Here is a 7202-nt window from a genome sequence, read left to right as displayed (position 1 = left end):
GGCAATGTAACCATGCAGTCAGAGACTGGAGTAGTGTGGCAACAAGCCAAGGAATGCCTGGTGCCACCAAAAGATGGAAAAGGCAAGGGAACAAAGGAAAAGATAGATTGTCCCCTAGGGCCTTTGGAGTGAGCATGGACTTCCCAACACCTTGATTTTGGACTTCTGGCCTCCTCCAGAACTGTGAGAGAATAAATTTTTGGTTTTTCTTTTTCTTTTTTCATGAATGCTTTCACCTTTATTTCTCTTAATATACTTGAGATATATTAATAGATATTTCATCTATAACAAAGTTAAGTGATTTGTACATGTTTCATGTAAGCCAGAGGCACAACCAAGGCTAAAATAACATCGACTCAGCAACTGACATCATTGAGAGAATTCATAGGAAGTTCACCATCACCTCAAAGATCCATTACTTTATTGTAGAATAAATGACTACAGAAAAGAGTAAAAAAGACATACAGCATAAAATGAGGAGGTCTAAGCTACATTTAATTAAATTTAGGAGAAGAGAAAGAAGGGGGATAGAGGCAATATTTAGGTGATAGGTATATCTCATATCTACATTCAGAAAATGAAGTCGTAAGGAGGTCTTTTTTTCTGGGATCTCGATTGTCACTCTCAATAGTCAGCTGTGGGTTGCTTTCTTTGGTTTCTGTCAGAGGTTTCTGGATTTGAGCATCAGTTTCTTCTATCTTTAACCTGAGTGCCCAGAGGGGAAATTTTGGTTTCAAGGCTTCACACAACATCTTGACGCCACCATACCCCCAAGGAATTGTGGCCCAGGCCCAGAGTGATCAGGCTCTGGTTGTGGCTGAGGACAGATGAGAGGTCTGCACAACTAAAATAAATGATGGCACATCTCTACAACCACAGACATCTCAGGTTACACAGTAGTTTCTTCAAAGCCTCACACAGAAACTTCAGTCCAGTAATTTCTATGTGATTCAGCCCCAGGTCCAACAGTGTTAGGCTGATTGCTCTTGGAGAAGCTTTGAGATGTGATTGCAGCCATCATTGGTTATGTGCAGCGCCACAATACCAGGGTCTGTAATTTACTTTGGGGGTAACTCCAGCCCTCACACAGAAGATTCACTTTGCTATCCCCAAGGGCATTCTTTGCTAAACACAGGTGAGTCAGCCTCTGGTTGAGGATCAAAGTAGAACACAGTTCCTTGCCACAGGTTTCTATAAGGTGACCGTTTTCCAATGACAACCTCAGCAGGAAGCACTTTAGGTATCTCAAAGTCATGTACAGCAACTTGATGCCCTCATCCAGGAGCTCATTTGCTAGGAGGTTGTCAAGAATGCCAGGGACTGGTTTATTTTGAGGGAAGAGGAGCGATCAGCTCATTGATGAATGGTAGAAGAACAAGATACGAACCTGAGATAGTGAGGATTACATTTTGGGTATCTCAAGACATTACTCAATGGAGAAAGCATATCATTTTGGTCATTTCCTTGAAGGGCCAGACGTTTTGGGAGTCTCATGGCCACCAACAGTGAGGCAGAAGTTCCGATAAGCATCGACTGGGGAGATAGATATTTTTGAGGACCACTTTCTGGAGATTACAGGAAGCAGAGCCTATTTTTTCACAAATAATTCTCACTGATGAGGTACTAAGGCAGCTCTGGCTGATGTTTAGAAATATTAGATTCTTGTTTGAGCCAAACATGGAATAAAGATCCATACAGAAAGGAGACAATTATTGGCCATACTGGGCTTCTCAATCTGAGCATCTGATTCTGATGAAGTATCGTTCTCCAGGAATATCCCCTTTTCTACCTGTAGCAATATTATCTGCAAGTTTTAACTATGTGTGAGGCAGGATGAATGCACAATGTCCACTTTATTTTTCAAATACAAGGACATTTCCTTGACATAGGCCATTTGCATCCTTCATGAGCTGCTCCTTGTGAGATTTGTAAAGACAGTGCAAAACCATCTTAATGTCCATCATTGAGGAGAAGATTTTATTCTCATTGAACTGTGCTTTGCATTTCAGTAAGTCCTGTTTTACCTCCATTGACATATGACAGTCAAAAGTTGTCTCCAGCCTTTTAGATTTCTTTTTGTTTGAGAGGCTGAATTAGAAGTATCCTACTTGGGTCAGGTTGGGGTTCTTTAGTCTTTTTTCTTAGAGAGCAGCATCTGCACATCCCCAATGTCCCACCGGAGGCGATCCTTGTTTTCCTCCTCTTCCCTCTCCAGAACATAGAACATGATGGCAAGAAACTGCTGAGAACTGAGGTGGATAAAGGAGTAGCAGGGCTCACCGTCTTTGCTCTTCTGGAGGATGTTCTTTCCAGGAAAGGACAGAGGTCAGATGCCTTTGACCCAAGTCTCCCAAGGTCTTCTCCATCAAACACAGATATCTGGGTCCACATGCCATCAGTAGCTAGGAGACACAGAGCTTTCACTGGAGCTCAGCAGTACTGATAGGAACAGCTGCCAGGTGCCTGTATGAACTAGCTGCAGAAGAAACAGGAACAGCCATGTGGTGGTTTTGCAAGTCAGGGCAGAATCCTTCCCCCTTCTCCATCTGCAGTTTTACACAGGTGCTGATGAACAAGAATGTGGCGGGAGCCGAACCCATATGGAACAAAGCTATGTTGCTCTTCATCAAGTTGAAAGCTTAATTCTCATCTTCAATGCTTAATCCTCATCTTTAAAATGTTTCAAGAAATATGCCTTCCTATCCAACCCTAAGAACCACTTCATTTCTATGAAGAGGGGCTGTTCAACCAAGAATTGGAGATCTCTCAGAGCCCTGGGTCATGTGGTGAACAGTAAAGTGGCCTTGGGTAACAATTTTCTCTTCAGCAAACTACCCAAGAGGATAGGCACTAGCTTCTGCTTCTTCCAGTCACCACATACATGTATATCATGGATAAGTGTCCCTAAGGAGACTCTCAGCTCATTGAAACATTGATAAAGAACAGGATTTTCTGCACTTGGGCTAGGATCTCTGAAATGACATCCTGCAATTTGAGCTAGTTCCTGAAGACCAGTTCTACAAAAGAGCCTGGTCCATTGTGATTGAGTTCTCTGCCTGAGCTAGAATGCAAAATTAAATGTCTTTATAAGGTGTCCCAGTATTCAGTCCAGCATCAATTTGTTTGCCAGTGTGTTTTTTCCTAATACCCACAGGGTTGTGCAGCACCACCATGTGTGGAAATGGCCCTGGAAGCATTTTACTGTGTTTCCCCAAAAATAAGACCTAGCTGGACGATCAGCTCTAATGCGTCTTTTGGAGCAAAAATTAATATAAGACCTGGTCTTATTTTACTATAAGACAGGGTCTATAATATAATATAATATAATATAATATAATATAATATAATATAATATAATAAATATAATATAATATAATATAATATAATAAATATAATATAATAATATTGCAATATAATACCAGGTTTTATATTAATTTTTGCTCTAAAAGATGCATTAGAGCTGATTGTCCAGCTAAGTCTTACTTTTGGGAAAACACGGTAGGATTACAGAATGGTCTCAGCATTTCATATTTCTGGGTGACAATATGGGTGTTTTCACTGGCTCCAGGACAAAAGTTGCTTTTAAATTTCTGTTGTTTTAACCCACCTGATTTGTGGTATTTTGTGACAGTAGCCATAGAAAACTAATGCAGGCAATAACAGATATTTGGTAATTAACTGAAATACTTCTAAGTAATACTTGCATCAAAGAAGAGCTCCTATAGAAAATTAGAAAACATATTGAACTGAATGAAAATTAAAACAACATCACAACTTATGAGATGCAGCTAAAGCAGTGCTTCTAAGATAATTTTTATAACTGCCCGCATTGCACTCTTTCCTGGACAACTTGGGTCCATGGGCTCCAGGCTGGCAGTGGCTGATCTTGGTGTGCTCTGAGACATTTGCTAGGTAGCTCCAGGCTTAGCTCTGGCACCAAACCAGAATCTAACGTGCTGAACACCACTCGTCCCACCCTGGTAACTCTCTTTGACCCCGCCTCACCCCACTTGTATACCACATGAAGCTCTATCAACGGCAGAGCCTTATGGAGCCATCAGGCAGCAGAAGGTCTTGGGGTGTCCTGGGCTTTTTGCAGAGCTAACCTAGGCCTGGTACTGGTGGTAGCTGGCCTTGGTTTTCAGTGTGGCCTCTTCCACATGCTTCCTGGTCTAGCACAAGCAGTGACCAACAGTGGATCACTTTGTAGCTCCTACTAGCAAGAAGTCCCTGTCTAGTCACAGGCAGTGGCTGATGTGGGCCTACACTGAAGCCCCTCCCAAGAGGCCCCAGAACCAACATACCTGGACATTGGCTTCAGACCACAGCAGAGCACCACCCAAAAGCCCCACAAGTGGCACAACCAAAAGGCAGTCTCAACAGACACCAGAGCCCATGGGTGAATTCCGCTTTGCAGGGGAAGCCCCTCAGCTTATAAGCTGCGGACGTGACAAAACCCCACAGTTAGTCAACCTGAGTGAGGATAAATCTCACCCACTGATGTGCTAATAGCAATCAAGGCTCAACTATAACAGGAGTTCACACACAACCCACAAAAGGGACTTTTCTGTGGCACCCAGCACAGGTGACCAGGGAGACTAGTCCCACTTGGCACTTACTACATAAGGCCACTCAGTCAAGACTGAGAGACATAGCACAATACATAATACATAGAAACAAACACAGAGAGACAGCCAAAATGAGGAAACAAAGAAATACATCCCAACTGAAAGAACAGGAGAAAACTCCAGAAAAAAGAACTAAACACAATGGAGGCAAGGAACCTACCAGACACAGAATTCAAAAAAATGGTTAGAAGGATGCTCAGTGAACTTAGGGGAAGAATAGATGAACTCAGTGAGACTTCAACATAGAGACAGTAAGAATTAAAAAGGACACAGAAACCATAAAAAAAGAACCAGTCAGAAATGGAGACTACAATAACTGAAATGAAGAATGCACTAGAAGGACTCACCAGCAAACTAGATCAAGCAGAGGATAGACTCAGTAATTTGGAAGAAAAGTAGCAAAAAAATACCCAATTGGAATAGTGAAAAGAAAAAAAGAATCAGAAAAAGAATAAAGAAAAATCAATGGAGCCAGAAGTTGTTTGCTTGTAAAGATCAAGAAACTTGATACACCTTTATCTAGGATAACCATTCTAATTAAGATCCAACCATGAGACAGATACTATATAGTAATTTGAACAGGAAAAGTGTAATATAAAGAATTATTAACTATAATGGGATTTATTGGGGGAGGATGAAGATTGACTAGTAAAAAGAGATCTCTAAAGAATACAGGAATAGCAGATTTAAAGAACATCCACAAATCACTAGAGTTGAGATAGAGCATCCAAAAAAGGTATAGATCTGGTAGACAACACCCTTCAGGGCAGAGATGCAGATGTAATTGGAGAGAGTGAAGTCATGTTTTACTGAATAGCACACAAGTTTTCTGTGGCTGCATGTCAGAACTCAAAGGAACTGTGAAGTTGTTCTCTGGAATATTGGCAGTAAACCATTCACTGCAAATCCACTTAGGAGGTAGCAGGGAAACTGCCCACGCGGAGGTGCCATGTGCTACTGGCCACTGGGAATTGCTGGAATTGGATATTTCAGAAGCCATATGCTAACAGAATTGTGTTCTGCAGGAAACCATGTGTGCTGCTGGAGCCAGGCCCTAAGTTTCAGGAGCCTGGTCTGCAGAGTCCACATCTGCTGCATGAGCCTGCCTAAGTGAGCACACTAGAACCAGGAACAGAAACCTCTTTTTCTCCTGTGATTCTCCAAAGCCCTCTACTGACAAACTTTCTGTAATGCCAGCAGGCAAAGAAGAAATATTTATAGGGCCGAGCTCCATTATTGCACAGCAGACAGGGAAGTTTTTGAGTTGAGAGGCAACAACTTGATAACTGGAATGCTGATCAAGAAAAAGGAAAAAGACACTAGTTAGCAAAATTGAGAATGAATGTAGGGAAGTGGCTGGATGGCAGTTGGTCAGAGTGTGAGCTCTTAATAACAAGGTTGACAGTTCAATTCCCACATGGGATGGTGGGCTGCGCCCCCCACAACTAGATTGAAGGACAACGACTTGACTTGGAGCTGATGGGTCCTGGAAAAAACACAGTTACTCAATTTCAAAAGAATGAACGCAGGCCGGCCCGGTGGCTCAGGTGGTTGGAGTGTCATGCTCTTAACTCCAAGTTAACCAGTTCGATTCCCACATGGGCCAGTGAGCTGTATCCTCTACAGCTAAGATGGTGAACAACAGCTCTCCCTGGAGATGGGCTGCCGTGAGCAGCCCGAGGTTGGCATGAGCTGCCATGGGCTGCTGTGTGCTGCCACAGGCTGCTGTGTGTTGCCGCGGACTACTATGTGCCATCATGAGCAGCTGGCAGCCAACGTGAGTGACCGGCAGGCAGCGTGGGCTGCTGTGTGCTACCGTGGGCTACCGTGTGCTGCCACGAGTGGCTGGTGGCCAGCATGAGTGGCCGGCACCTGGTGAGAGCTGCAGTGAGCTGCTCTGAGCGGCCAACCAACAGCTGGTGACCGACTGCCTCAGTGGCGGGAGCTCAAGGCTCATAATACCAGCATGGGCCAGGGAGCTGTGTCCTACACAACTAGACTGAGAAACAATGGCTTGAACTGGAGTGGGGGCCAAGCAGAAGAAAGGGGGGGAAAAAGAATGTAGGGTTACTACAGACTGCACAATTAAAAGGATTACAAAAGAATATGATGAACAATTTTATGCAAATGAGATGGTAAAGAAAAATTCCTAGAAAGATACAAATTACCAAACTGACTCTAGAAGATATAGAAATCAATATTGACCTATAAAAAATAAAGACAATGAATTAGTAATTTAAAATCTTCCCACATCAAAAAATCCAGGTCCTGGGGGGAGGGAGATGAGGGTAAGGGGGACCTAATATATGGTGATGGAAGGAGAACTGACTCTGGGTGGTGAACACACAATGGGATTTATTGATGATGTAATACGGAATTGTACACCTGAAATTATGTAATTTCATTAACAATTGTCACCCCAATAAATAAATTAAAAAAAAAATCCAGGTCCATATGGCTTCATTGATGAATTCTATCAATATTTAAGGAAGAAATAATGCTGATCCCTCATAATTTCTTTCAGAAAATAGTAGAGCAAGGGAAACTTCCTAATTCATTCAATTATAAAGCTAG

The 7202-nt window shown here is 42.6% G+C and overlaps 1 protein-coding gene and 1 pseudogene across 2 annotated transcripts in view; one reads left to right on the top strand and one right to left on the bottom strand.

Moving 5' to 3' along the window:
- Positions 1 to 7202, top strand: part of RPGRIP1 (RPGR interacting protein 1) — a gene marked incomplete at its 5' end in the record, with an annotated part of 40072 nt that overhangs the window by 10740 nt on the left and 22130 nt on the right. The window lies entirely within an intron of this gene.
- Positions 742 to 3173, bottom strand: LOC308497478 (NACHT, LRR and PYD domains-containing protein 2-like; annotated as a pseudogene). Its single transcript has 6 exons — positions 3107 to 3173; positions 2709 to 3061; positions 2441 to 2565; positions 2109 to 2305; positions 1723 to 1789; positions 742 to 1293 (listed from the first exon to the last, which is right to left on the bottom strand). The product of its transcript is annotated as an NACHT, LRR and PYD domains-containing protein 2-like (transcript).

This window comes from Rhinolophus hipposideros (assembly GCF_964194185.1).
Source record: "Rhinolophus hipposideros genome assembly, chromosome: 5".
Lineage (NCBI taxonomy): Eukaryota > Metazoa > Chordata > Mammalia > Chiroptera > Rhinolophidae > Rhinolophus > Rhinolophus hipposideros.
The sequence above is the reverse complement of the archived record's forward strand: the minus strand, read 5'-3'. Positions and strand labels throughout refer to the sequence as shown.